Genomic DNA, 15,985 nt, shown 5'->3' with positions numbered 1-15,985 from the left:
CTTTATTGACATCTCTGGTTGGAGTAAACAAGGTTCTAAATCTGTCTCGTATCAATTTGCCCTTTCACATTACCAAAATATGTCCAGCACAAGAGTAAGTAGAAAACAAATCTCATATATTGTGATATTTGAAGGACTTCGGAGCAACTCCAAAACTAATATGGAATTGTCAAAATTGGTACTTGAGAGATTAATATACAAAAAACATATAAAATTTAAAAACAGCAATTTTCGAAGCCATACCTTGAACCCAATCACAAATGGCAGCAGCTTGAGGAGAGCAACCCGAAGAGAGGAGGAAATAAGCTACAAAAGAGAAAAGCCTAGCTCAGATCTAGGGTTCCGTTGTACACGGGGAGAGAGAGGAGAAAGGGGGAGATCGAAACCCTAGCTCAGATCTAGGGTTTCGACGAGAGAGGAGAAGGGAAGAGGGGATCGGAGAGACAGAGGTTACCTGCGTGCGTACGTTGAGTCAGAACTTGGTTTCTCGGCGGCAGCGGGGTATCTCGCCGGCGACGAGTTTGGAGAGAGTGGCCGAGATCGAAGGGGAAGCGATGGGGTTCGAAGGGCTGCGATCGGAGGGTTTAAACCCTAGCTCAGATCGAAGAGAAGGGGAACTGAAATTTTCGTGAGGGGATCGAAGAAAAGGGGATCTGAAAATTCTTGGATAGCATCGAAGAAAAGGGGATCTGAAATTTTCGAGAGGGGGTTCGAAGGGCTGCGATCAGAGGATTAAAAGGAAAAGGGGAATTTTCTTTAGGTGGGTCCCACTATTCTAGACGGAATAATCCGTCTGTAATACTTCCCAGACGGATATTTCCGTCTGGAATAGTGGGACCCACGTTTTTTTGAAATTAAAATGTAAAAAAAAGGTACAGTGCTTATTCTAGACGAAAATTTCCGTCTAGAATACCCTCTAGACGGAAATTTCCGTCTAGAATAATTTATTCCAGACGGAATAATACAGACGGAAATTTTCCGTCGCGGGATTTAGCATCCTAGACGGAAATTGAAAATCTTGATACTGATGGACCGAGCACCTAAGAATTAGCCCTAATTAATGAAGGCTTTGTGTTGCGTTTGTTATGTCCACGTAGCTAGTGTATTTCACTAGCATTATCAATATATATGAAGTAAGTGCGATCACACTTTTTTTTTTTGATTGAATTGCTCTTAATTTGTTTTTATCCAACACACCACTCTAAAATCAGCTTTAATAAATTTGATATGATATGACATATAACATTTAGATACAAAAAGTGCACGCTCCAACCATTAACAAGTATATATATACTCTACACTTAGAAATAGTAAATTTGAAAAAGTAAAAGATAGTCTAGTCACGTATGCATATGGTGCAGTCAAAAGTGTATTATTAATTGATTATATTGTCACCTTAGCTCAGATCAGGAATCCAATCATATCAATCGTTTACCCTTTTTTGTATTTTCCATTTTTAATATAGTTCTATGGGGAAGTGGAAATGACTGTGCCAGCACTTTGTTTGTCAAGTCTAGTAGTCACATTCATATACAGTAATATATAATAAGCTTCTTTTGGGTAAAATAAGCAGCGTCGGCTGTTTTTGTTTCAGCGTATGAAATTATTCGATGCTAGCGCTGTTTGTTCATCGATGATCAAAGGCGAGCAAAGCCAACGGCTTAATTCATGGAGGAAGGTTATAGCTATAGAAATAGTTGGGTAGCAGTACTATTCACGCAGCGCGGAAGTTGTAGCCTCAGAATCCACTAAGAATAATCTTCGTATCCACGAAGAGCTTCAAATCCACGAAGTAAATATTAAAGAAAAACGAAATTTTATTAATCAAAAGTTATGCTTCTAGGGCATACAAGACTCTTCTTAAATAGAAAAAAGAAACAATACTCTTACAAGGACTCAAAACTCTACCAAAAATAGTAAAAAAATTCCTAAAATATTAAAACTCCTAAAAGACTCCTTATTACCTGGAAAGTCCACCGGTCAAATCTGAGATCAAATCGGATTTGTTTCCTAAACAAAATAGACTCCTAAAAAATTACTAAAAATAGTAAAAAACGGACAAAAATACAAGTATCTCTCAAACCGTAACGAATTTGGCGAAACGGAGAATGCAAACCAAACCCTAAGGATTTGGTTTGGATGGTTCTTTCTCGTCGAGATAGTCGATTTTTATATATAATTCGTCTAATTCCGACGTAGGGTTTGAAAGTTACGTCCGTTTCTTCGAAACTAGTTATTTTCTTCGACCAGGCCCGCATTTGGGCTTGCGGGTTTGAAAGTTACGTCCGTTTCTTCGAAACTAGTTATTTTCTTCGACCAGGCCCGCATTTGGGCTTGCGACTGTCCCACTTTGACCAGGCCCGCATTTGGGCTTGCGACTGTCCCACTTTGACATAAACATGTCTGCTGTGTGTTCTACATCAACTATATCCCTGTGAGTCCCTATAGAGCACGATGATTGCTCCAAAAAGAAAAGGTCCCAAATGAGGCCATTAATGTTCCATTAATTAGTTACCAATCATTAGCGGCAGTACCAAGTTTAACCAAGGAAATCACCCTAGCTTGTAACAATTTTCACATATAATTTTGCTCTCTTCAGCAAACAACTATATATCAAGTTAGTTGTGGGGTTCCAAATTAAGTATTACTATTAAGACAAAGACGTGCCTTAATCATTGTTTAAACATCACTAACACTTTCTTGTTCTCTCATTGAGGAATAACAAAACGCTGCCCCTTGGCCCACATGGGAAGCAACTAGATCTCAGCATGGCATTTCCTATGCCCACCATCTTCCTCCATCATTCTCCTTTGTACCTCTAAGCCCCCTTTAGTCATTTCATTTCTTTTTTTTTTTTTTTTTTGCCTTTCTACCCTTTTCTCTTTGCAAGGAAGTTTGGACCTTTTAGCATTGGATTCCATGAGATATAGAGAGAAGGTTATGTGGCCTCCAAACTCACATGGGTTGCACTAGAAAAATTAGAGCAAATGTCTGATGGTAGACTGCATAAGGATCTATCTATTTGTCTGAGCACATGGAGAGGTAGTTGAGTTTGATTTTGCAGAAAGGACCCCATAAGTACGCAAGGGCCGGCAATTGTTGCTAAGGGGCTGTTTGGTTTCCCCAAAATCTATGGAAAATGAAGGAAAAAGAAAATAGAGAAAAAGTACAGCTTGTGGCCGGTAAGTTTTTCATAACATTTTCCTTTTCTTTGTTTGGTTCACATCTCGGAACCAAGAAAAATGATGATGTGACAAATTCTTATTGGTTGATGTGGCTCACATTTTAGGACATCAATTTCATGTTTTTATTGAGGAAATTGGAGGAAATTTTGTTTGATGTTTTCCTCATCGATCTTCTTCATTTTTTTTTCTTCTGATTTTAAGGAAAACAACCAAACAGGCCCTAAGCGCGCGGAGCGATCAGAGAGTAGGCGGATACATAGGAATTATGTTTTGTACGTTGCTAATTTGGTATGTGAAAGATTCTCTTGTGTGGCTTTTAGCTTACAATCATCTCTCTTTTGAATGGGGAAAAAAAGAAAAAGAAAAATAAGAAAGAAGAAATAAGAAATGATTGGACTAATAATGCATGATAAGCTAATGGGCACCGACTATTATAAAATAAAATAAGAAATCTTCCATGACAGCAAAGATTCAACCTTTTAAGTTTTACCCCTTGATTAGATAGTTGCTGCTGCTCATGTCCATCTACATTACCTAAAATCTAAATACCCAAAAAAAAAAAAAAATGGTTTCTATTCTATTCGAACTGGTTTCGGCAGAAAACTATTGCTTTCATTCGAATTGAATGTTTGTCACATCTGAAAATGTAAAGACAAGGAGTATGGAAACGGTAAGAATTATTTTAATGTATCAATATATTCAATAATTAAGATAAACATGATCGATACAGGTCCTCGTCCCACGGTTGACTTCTCATCATCACAGGGGGGAAATTTTCTTTGTTCAACCACTGAAAGCTTTGTTTACATATATTAGTTAATTAACCGTCGAGCAGCTGATGGCAATTTAGGGTTTGCTCAATACTCTAAAATTTAGACTTAAAAAAAAAAAAGATCCAAACGCACGAATTTGACTTCATTAACTAGAAATTTACATGGAGCCAGACGAGCGATGTTCGGTAGCCAGGATGCACCCCCGAGATTAATAATTAATTACACTCTAAAAAAAATGGAGCGTGATGAAGTTCATGAAGCTGACAAATAATAATATAATGGGAACGCGCGCGCAAATTGTCAATGATAAATTTATCTGTTGCCAGCATTGAAGGATAGAAGCAAATATTACAAGAAACAGCTGCTTCCTTAGCAGTAACCAATTACGATCTCTTTTGACTATTGAACTTCATAGTCACATTAGATGTGAATTTTTTTAATTCTAAACCAGTTATAGATTAATGTGTTGCGCCCAGCGGAAGCGGATTCAAAATTTGCAACGAGTCGGTAAGCAATGCACTGAAAATCACAACGAGTGCAATCCACAATAGAACGATCAAAATTAACGCAAACACAAAGAATTACGTAGTTCGACAAATTGCCTACGTTCACTGGGAGATGATGAAGAGATTTTACTATATAGAGAAGAAATACAATGTGTTACAACTCTCAAACAATCACAATAACCCTAACCAACAAAATCTCACTTCCTCTCAATAATCTCCCTCTTAAAGTGCTCATACAGCTGTCTTTTCTCTGATCTTAAAACACTAACAAAACATGTTTCTATTTATATAAAACCCTAAACCAAAACAGACAGGGAAACAAATTCGGCTTAATAACCCGCTATCGATCGACTGATCATCAGTCGAACGGTAGTCCATCATCAGTCGACCAGTAATGATTCATCAATTGACTATCCAGTTCAACGATTTTCACAGTTCCAGCGTCCATGTTATCGGTCGACTGATCTAAGAAATCGGTCGACCAACCAGAGCTATTTTACCGACTTTGAATTTTTCCTGTATTCGCACCCTCTTGCAACAATTTTTCACCTCGGCGAAGTGTTCCCAAAACTGAGCCGACACCAACACGATCACCAATGCGTCGTCTCTCCAAATCTGGCTGCACCAATGTGGTTACCTACGTACCCCCTCTCCCAAGGGATCAAGTCGTTCGTAGTTCATCCAAATGCCCTTGACAGACCTCAACAAGCGTAAATTTGAAACAAGTTTCCACAATGATCAAACTTGCTGCTAGGGACCACCTTCGTGAGCATATCTACAGGATTGTCTTTTGTGTGGATCTTCACAAGCTCCACATCCCCATCTTCAAGAACATCCCGGATGAAGTGATAGCGAACATCGATGTGCTTCGTCCTCGCATGAAAAACTTGATTCTTCACCAAATAGATAGCACTTATGCTATCACAATGAATGGTGACAGATTGCTGTGAAACACCAAAATCCTCCAAAAGTCCTCGAAGCCAAAATTTCCTCCTTAACAGCCTCTGTAATCGCCATATACTCTGCCTCTGTTGTCGACAAAGCAATTGTAGACCGCAAGGTGCATCTCCAACACACCGGTGCACGGGTCAAAGTGAACACTTACCCCGTCATCGACCGGCGCTTATCCAAATCTCCAGCATAGTCTGAATCGATCCAATGTACAATTGTCCACCACTAGTATCCCGCTCAAACATCAAACCAACTTTGAGAGTACCTCAAATGTACCTCAAAATCCATCTCACGACATCCCAATGACCCGGACCTGGGTCATGCATGTATCGTGAAATCATGCTAACTGCCTGTGATAGACCTGACCTTGTACATATCATTGCATATATTAAACTTCCCACTACGCTCGCATAAGGAGTCTTCGATATTAACTCTCTATTTTCAACTAACTTCGATGAGAGACCAGCTGAAAGCTTCAAATGGGCTCCCAAAGGTACACTGACTGGCTTTGTCTCCATACTAACATTAAATAACTATAACACCTTCTTTAAATGAGCAACCTGTGTTAAACAAATCCTGTCCTTATCTCCGTCTCCATTGATCTCCATCCCCAAAATACACTTTATTTTACCCAAATCCTTCATCTCAAATTCACTAGAAATCTGTATCTTTAATTTATCTATCTCGGGTCTAGAAATGAAAGCAACCAACATGTCATCGACATAAAGCAACAAATAAATATACACACCTCCATGAAGCTTGCGATAGTACGCGCAAGGATCAAACTGGCTCCTAATGTACGACTTTCCGAGCATAAACCCATCGAATCGCCTATACCATTGTCTCGGAGATTGCTTCAACCCGTATAGAGACTTCTTCAATCTACACACCATTTTTTCTTTCCTTGTAGCTTGAAACCACATCGGCTGAGTCATATAAATTTCTTCATCAAGATCACCATGAAGAAATGTTATTTTCGCATCCAATTGATCCAACTCCAATCCATACTGCGCCACCAAAACTAGTAAGATCCAAATCGAAGAATGATTTACCATCGAAGAGAAGACCTCATTGTAGACAATACCTTTTTCCTGTGCATATCCCTTCGCTATCAACCTAGCTTTAAATCTCACGAGAGTGCCTTGAATGCTCTCCTTCTTGGTATACACCCATTTGCAACCGATTGCCTTCCGCCCTTTTGGAAGCTCAACAAGCTCTCATGTGTCATTCTTCTAAAGAGACTCCATCTCTTCCCACATAGCACCCTGCCACATCTTAGCCTTTGAACTCTGTTAAGCCTCTCTGAAAGTAGTAGGAACTATCTCATCGACACTCTCCACCGGAAGTGCATAAACAACCACTGTATCTGTATACCGTGCTAGCAACCATATGTCTCTCATCGGTCTCCGAACTGTAATAGAATCCTACACCTGAGCCATCGGTCCCTGATCTTGCTCCGTTGTACCTGTATCCTCCAAATCATCATTGTGCTCGCCTGACGTCACCTCAGCCGACACTCTAATGGATACGGCCCTATTTGGACATTGTGGAGTTGCATCAATCTCTACCTTCTCTGATGTCTCTCCTGTCCGGGTGCTCTCTACCCGATGAGAACTGGAAGACTTCAAAAGTGAAACCTCATCAAATGTGATGTCTCTGCTCAGCACAATCTTCTTATCAACTGGATCCCAAAGCTTGTATCCCTTCACACCACGCTTGAAACTCACAAAGATGGTCTTTCTAGTTCGAGGTTCCAACTTATCAGTTTTGACATGATAAAATACAAGGCACCAAAAAAACCTTGAGCTGATCATAGTCATGTGCTGGTTCTCCCGACCACATCTCCATAGGGGTCTTCCCCTCTATCGCAGAAGAATGCGACCTATTAATCAGGTGGCTCGCATATGTAAGTCCCTCAGCCCAAAAGATCTTCTCTAAACCACTCTGCGATAACAAATATCGAATCTTCTCTAGTAAAGACCGATTCAACTTCTCTGTCACCCTATTCTGCTGTGGCGTATGGCTAACTGTGAAGTATCTCTCTATGCTCTCGTCTCGACATAGCTGCTGAAAGGGGTCTGATGTGTACTCACCACCATTGTCAGATCTCAACGTCTTGATCTTTCTCACTGTCTACAATTTCAATCTTCCTTTCCACTCCACAAATATCTCTAGGACTTCACTCTTCTGTTTCATGGTGTACACCCAACAACGCCTAAAATAGACATTCAAAAAAGTAACGAACCAATATCGACCACCAAGTGATGCCATCTTGGTGGGACCACATACATTCGTATGTACGTAGTACAAGATGTCGGTTGTCCTATGAATGGTTGTCTCGAACTTTACTTTAGTCTTCTTGCCAAGAATACAATGCTCACATAATTTAATTTTCCTACTCTTAGTTGTTAGATCCTAGAGGGGGGGTGATTAGGATCTTATGCTAATTTAATCCGATTTTATGCCAATTAAAACTAATAACAAGTTATCCTAGCAAGTATGAAATACAACAAGATATATGAGCTAGGATAAACAATAAGAACAATGAGATATATCCTAGCAATGAGATATACTATGAGATATATGCAAGGATATACAAATTAACACATGGGTGAAATAAACATAAACAAGATAGTGGGCAAAGTAAATAATAAGATAATGGCGATATGAGCAATGAGCACAAATAAGAATAAACGCCAAAGCACACTCAAACACAATCAAATGATCACGGAGTTCGGACCTTCCGTCCTACGTCTCCGCTCCCCACTCCCGGGGAGAAATCTACTATCACAATGCGGTTTGAAAGCCGAAACTTCTACACACTCGGTTTTCTAGCTAACCGAAAACTCTACAACTCACACTCTTGCAAACCCACTCTACACCCTCACAAGTGTTAGACCTAGCTGTGTCTCCCTCAAGTGCTCGGTTATAACCTCTCCCTAGGTTCGTCAACCGACGCCACTCCTCTTAGGACGATCCCGTTGTAATTTTCTTTATTTCTTGTGTTATTTGATTTTCGTTGTAACCGGATCTAAAAAAAGACCGGATCTTTGTAATCGATAAACTATTACAAGAATTTACAATGGAATCAATGATGAAGAAAGCAACGTTTTTCACCGCGAACACTTCTTGATTGATTTTAAAACTGAAATCAATGGGGTATTTATAGCCTCCCAAAACCTCAGCCAAAAACCCCAAACAAAAGACCAAAAACCCCAACGAATCAAAAATCTGATTCTGTACGAAATATGACCGTTGGGCGATCGACGGTCGACCGTGGGAAAATTGCGGTTGACCGCGAAGGTCATTGAAACTGAGAAAATAATCAAAACAGGCTACGGTTGACCGTATCGGTCGACCGTGAGAACTTACAGACTGACGGTCGACCATCACAGTCAACTATGAAAGTTTCTGTTGACTTCTTAGGAAAAAACATGGGCGCGGTCGACCGTGGCAGTCGACCGTGAACTGATATATGAAATTTCAGGTTTGAAAACAATTTGCTGATTTTTAAAATACTGTTTAAAAATATCAAATAAATTCCAAAAATTATAAAACTTTGGGAAATGATTATAGACATGATAATACACATGCTACAAAAACTGGTTTTCTAAAAGGACTTCCTAAATGAGAAATATCATCATTTTGCAAAATAATCCAAAACATGAAAATGTAAACATATGAATTTTAACATTTTGGCTAAACCATGTTTTGAAACTTTACAAAATAATTTTATAGACTTGAAGAAAGATGTAAACTATTGTTATGAAGTCTATAAACAATGAATGTAGTATTTTATCAAAATACACATATAATGCACTAAAACATGATTTCATTGAACTAAATAAAATTGATATTGATGAAATCATATATATGCATACGAGTATGAAACAAAAATATGTTTTCTAATTATATTCAATTGTTTCATAGTAAAACTTGAAAACTATCAAACCAAAACATATATGTATATATATAACTATATATATACAAAACCAAAACGTGTATGTGTGTATATGATTGAGCTTAAAGTACTAACACACATAATATAAATTCCTAAACTAAATTACCCAAGCAATGATCTTGATCTTCAATAAGCTTGACTTGGTAATCTCACGGATGAACTTTAACTTGAATGTACATTGCTTCACTCCACTATTCCGCCAACCTCCATTGGATATGATCGTTGAAGCTCTATTCCATCCATCCTCCAACTCGTTGTTTGTCTAGAATAAATACGAAAACACAAACACTAGACAAACAACATTAGAAGTAAATTATTTGTTAAACATCATCAAAACAAAAAGACCAACAATCTCCCCTTTTTTGATGATAACAAACAATTTACAAAAAAGATATATGCATGAAAGAAAATGAATATACAAAGTATAATATATCATGCATATAAACAAGAAAGAATATACTCACAATATTTCTCCCAATTTGATAACATCAAAAAAGGGACAAATGGATAAAGAGAGCGAAAGCTATCCCTATCAATAAGCATAGGTGAGTATAACACATAGAAAGATATAGGGATTGCTCCCCCTATCAAAATGCCTCATGAATGTATGAAATGAATATCATGACAAACATATGTGAGCAAGCATAGATGAAAAATATGCTAAACACAACTCACATACATAAAGACAATGAGAACATATATAAATATATCAAAGTGAACATAGTGTCTTATTTCTCAAGCATAAAAACCATAGTGTATAAACATAAATTTATGAAATCAAAAGAAGAGGAACATGAGAAACATGCAAAAAGTTTTCAAATGAAAACAAATTAATTAATGAAATCATAAATCAAGATTTAAGTCTAAAAATAATGTTTGACCAAAAAAAAAGAGGAAATTTTCTTTGTATAACTTGATCAAACCACTCATAGAATACATTATAAAACACGAATAGATGATCCATAAGCACAAACACATAAATATCATCATATAAGTGAAATATAATGAATTCAAAGAAACAAATCAAAACAAAGTTTTTGACAAAATGCAAGAGAGGCAACAATACATCAAGCTCTTAAGCTTGTTTCAACCTGTATAAGGACTTTTAGTACCCGGTAAACAAGATTTGAGAATAAACACCCAATTAACCCGGAGGGTTATATAAGCACAAACCTCTCATCAAAATCGAGATTAATAATCATGAAAACAAAAGATTTGATCAATTAAAAATTGTTTTCACATTAAAAGTTTAAAGCATAATTTTAAAAACCAAGAAAAAGAAATATAACAAAAATTAAAATTCTTGGTTTAAAAATTATTTTGGCACCTAAGCATTCTTGGTGCCGGATTGTTTAGGGACATGGTCCCTATCAATAAAGCTCAAAGTCCTAGGGTTATGAACTCGTTTGGGCACATGTAGTGCACTAACACAGTCAAAGCAATAATCACTCAAATGACCCTTCCGATTGTAATTTGTGCAATAAAAGAGATCCATTTGTTTTTGTGGACCATTAGCTCGTGCACGGGAATCATTTGCAAATAAAGATTTTTCTTTTAAATTATATTACAAATGAGAAACATTATTAAACAAAGGTGGAAATGTGGTTTACTTGAGAAATTTGGCAAGTTTGAATATTTTTTTAAATCATAACAAAACTTCGCCAAATGGTCAAATCTACCACAAACATCACATTTAAAAACATGTGGTCTACTAGAAACATTTGGCAAATGAAATTTCTTTGTGGTCTACTAGAAACATTTGGCAAATGAAATTTCTTTTTCAAATCAAAACAATATTTTTCCAAGTGATCAAAACGACCACAAATATCACACTTGAACACACTAGCATGCTTATGATGAACTTTGTGAGAATGAGCATGTGAATGTGTAAGTCTACAAGATGAAGAAGCTACATGAGAAACACAAGGAGCATTAGAATTCTTATGTTTGTGTGTATCATAGCAAAATTTAGTTAAATGACCTTTTCGGCCGCAAATAGAGCATTGTAAATTTTGTTATATATGTGTGCATAATGAGTAGATGATGACTTAGACTTGGCACACATATCCATAAGACTCTTATGATTATCAATGCATATTTTCAAAATTGAATCTAAAGATGAAATGCGATTATTCATAAGATTCAAATCTTCATTTCTAGGCACATATGCATTTTTATTAGAAGTAGAACATAAATAGTCATTTATAAAGGAAGCAGTATCATTTTGTATGTTCTCTACTTCTAACATGACATTATTTTTATCATGAGATAAGCTAGTTATAGATGTGGTTAATTTTTCATTTTCTAAAATTAACATGTCATTGTCTTCTTTAAGCATGGTATTTTCTTTCGTAATGACATCCAATTTTGACACTAGCTCCTCATGATCGGATTCTAAATTTTCATGCTTGCTTTGTAAATCAATAAAATCTTTATGCAATTTGTTAAAGGCATGTAATAATTTTTTACTAGCACAAGCAAGTTCATCACTAGATAAATCATTAGTGGATTTGAACTCGCAAACCTCACTAGGGATCCTCCAAAGCTTGTCGGATCGCCTCCAAGTCCCCTTGATGTGCTTCAATAAATTTTTATAAGGTGTAAGCACTATCAAAATGAACAAACTTGTTAGAAAAGGATGAGTCAAAAGCATTAAGCAAAAATTCTAACAAAAGCTTGTTCATTGTAAACATTTTATGATCATGATTACTCCACTTGGATTTCTCCAATGTGGGCATAATATAAGCACAATTAATAACTTCCCATAAGTTAATATTTCTAGATTCAACAAATATTTTAAATTTAGAGCACCATTGAGCATAAGGAAAATTTTTATATTTTGGAGCAATATTTGGATCATAGCCTAAACTAAATACATTTATATTCATGATATATATGTGAACATATGCAAGCAAGACAAATATAATCATAACTAGATTAGCACAAATAATACAACTTGGATCTTTAACACAAGACGATTAGACCTTAAATCAAAGAGCACCAAGCTCTGATACCAAATGTTAGACCCTAGGGGGGGTGATTAGGGTCTTATGTTAATCTAATCCGATTTATGCCAATTAAAACTAATAAAAAGTTATCCTAGCAAGTATGAAATACAACAAGATATATGAGCTAGGATAAGCAATATGAACAATGAGATATATCCTAGCAATGAGATATACTATGAGATATATGCAAGGATATACAAATTAACACATGGGTGAAATAAACATAAACAAGATAGTGGGCAAAGTAAATAATGAGACAATGGTGATATGAGCAATGAGCACAAATAAGAATAAACGTCAAAGTACACTCAAACACAATCAAATGATCACGGAGTTCGGACCTTCCGTCCTACGTCTCCACTCCCCACTCCCGGGGAGAAATCTACTACCACAATCCGGTTTAGAAGCCGAAACTTCTACACACTCGGTTTTCTAGCTAACCGAAAACTCTACAACTCACACTCTTACAAACCCACTCTACACCCTCACAAGTGTTAGACCTAGCTGTGTCTCCCTCAAGTGCTCGGTTACAACCTCTCCCTAGGTTCGTCAACCGACGTCACTCCTCTTGGGACGATCCCCGACTCTTACCACACACTCCTCTCGGTGTACAAGTGTATTACAAAGTGATCTCACGATTAAGCATAATACAAAGAATGCTCAATTGTTACAACTCTCATCAACCCAAATAATATATGTATGAAAATACAATAAGCTCAAGTGGGTGTGTGTGTAAACAATGAGTAAAATCAAATCTAACTCAAATAACAAACTAGCAATAATAAGAATATGAAAATCAATAATAATATTGCTAGAGAAAAGAGTTAGAAAACTTCTCTATAAACACAAAGAGAGGATGTGAGGATATTGAAGATGAACTCCTCAACAGATGATGCAAACTCCTCTTTGTAACAACAAACCCCAAAAACAAACTAAACAAACTTAAACTCTTTTAAAAATTATTTAAAATATTTCTTGGATTGGGTTGAGAACTGAGATCAAGGGGGTATTTATAGCCTCCCAAAAACTCAGCCAAGAACCTCAAACAAAAGACCAAAAAACCAACAGAATCGAAAATCAGATTCTGTACAAAATATGACCGTTGGGCGATCGGCGATCAACCGTGGGAAAATCGCGATCAACCGTGAATGTCATTGAAACTGAGAAAACAAACAAAACAAGTTACTGTTTGCATCAAAAGTTGGTTTTGCTGTGGAATTCATTATATCTTCGTTCAATTACAATAAATTCAAAGAAATAGTCTTTTTATAAGACCTCTTTTACACAACAAAATGAAAAACTACAACTCTTGGGAAACAAACGCAGGATCGTTGTTTGGATCGCTGCTTGCGTGGGATCTTTGCCTGTGCCGGGAGCGCTTTGACTCGTGGACCACCAAATCACAGATTCTGATCGAATCGTGAGGGGTTTATGATTCTGACTTCGTTTATCGAAGTGAGAACTTGAAACGATATCTTATCAAGGTAAGATAGTCGTTCTTCTTGAAATCAAGTCAAAGCCTGAATATCAAGGAGTTACAGAAGCTCGAGTACTCTGCCCTCTCTGCTCTGAAATCAGCCTGTGGATGCTCTCTGATCAGCCTCCTTCAAAAATGGCCTTCGGGGGGTATTTATAACCCATAGGAACAGTTGGCGGAAAACAGGCTCGCGAGACAGCATTTGCTGTCTCGGCTGTCGAGACAGTGTTTGCTGTCTCGGCGGGCGCTCGCCCAGCGAGACAGTAAATTTGCTGTCTCGCCCAGCGAGACAGTAAATACTGTCTTAGAAAATGAATATTCCTGACAGTTTCTCGCTGTAACTGCCTTCTCACGTTTTAAACTCCGTTATTCTGGTAGTTATCAACGTGATTCTCGCCCACGACGTTCCCCACGTTCTTGAACAGTTGGTGGCCACGTGTCGGTGGTTGCAAAATAGTTTTTTGAACCACTGATAACTGTCTCGCGTGCGAGACAGTAAATTCTGTCTCGCACGGTGAGACAGTAAAGACTGTCTCGCACCGAGACAGTGAAAACTGTCTCGCGTGGGCGAGACAGTAAAGACTGTCTCGCCTGCGAGACAGTCTATACTTGTGTTCTTTTTTAACATTTTGGATGACTTCCTTTTGAACTGTGTTTGGATACCTTTGAGCATTTTTTGACGCCTACAGTTACGGTCGACCGTGAGAACTTACAGACTGACGGTCGACCACCACGGTCAACCGTGAAAGTTTCTGCTGGCTTCTCAGGAAAAAACATGGGCATGGTCGACCGTGGCGGTCGACCGTGAACTGATATATGAAATTTCAGGTTTAAAAACAGTTTGCTGATTTTTAAAACACTGTTTAAAAATATCAAATAAATTCTAAAAATTATGAAACTTTGGGAAATGATTATAGACATGATAATACACATGCTACAAAAACTGGTTTTCTAAAAGGATTTCCCAAATGAGAAATATCATCATTTTGCAAAATAATCCAAAACATGAAAATGTAAACATATGAATTTTGACATTTTGGCTAAACCATGTTTTGAAACTTTACAAAATAATTTTATAGACTTGAAAAAAGATGTAAACTATTGTTATGAAGTCTATAAATAATGAATGTAGTATTTTATCAAAATACACATATAATGCACTAAAACATGATTTCATTAAACTAAATAAAATTGATATTAATGAAATCATATATATGCATATAAGTATGAAACAAAAATATGTTTTCTAATTATATTAAATTGTTTCATATTAAAACTTGAAAACTATCAAACGAAAACATATATGTATATATATAACTATATATATACAAAACCAAAACGTGTATGTGTGTATATGATTGAGCTTAACATACTTAACACACATAATATAAATCCTAAACTAATTACCCAAGCTTGATGAAGGTTTTCAATGAGCTCAACTTGGTACACTTACGGATGAAGCTTGAACTTGTATCTTTAACTTGAATGTACATTGCTTCACTCCACTATTCCGCCAACCTCCATTGGATATGATCGTTGAAGCTCTATTCCATCCATCCTCCAACTCGTTGTTTGCCTAGAATAAATACGAAAACACAAACACTAGACAAACAACATTAGAAGTAAATTGTTTGTTAAACATCATCAAAACAAGAAGGCCAACATTAGCTCCTTTCAATAATCTCTGTTTGCACAATGCCTGCAGTGATTTTCCCCTTGCGTGCCCAAGTCTGAAGTGTCAAAGTCTGCTAGCATCCGCCTCTAAAACTGCTGAAGCTACCTGACCAATCTCGGTGTTTCCCTTCAGATAATAAATATTTCTATTGCGGACACCTTTCATCACTATCAATAATCCTTTAGTAACTTTAGTTACAGCGTTCTCAAAAGTTAACTTGAATCTCTTTGCCTCCATAGCTCCCATAGATAAGATTCTTCTTCTGTTGAGGAACAAACCTTACTTCATTCGATTCTCTCACAACTCCATCATGCATCCGAATCCTGACGGTACCTATTCCACAAATCCCATAGGATTGATTGTTTTCCATGACCACCACACCTCTATCGAGTTTCTCAAAAGATGCAAACCAATCTCTCTGGGGAGTCACATGATAAGTAGCATCAGAA

Source organism: Asparagus officinalis, chromosome 4, assembly GCF_001876935.1.
Source record: "Asparagus officinalis chromosome 4, Aspof.V1, whole genome shotgun sequence".
Lineage (NCBI taxonomy): Eukaryota > Viridiplantae > Streptophyta > Magnoliopsida > Asparagales > Asparagaceae > Asparagus > Asparagus officinalis.
This window is presented reverse-complemented; position numbering follows the sequence as displayed.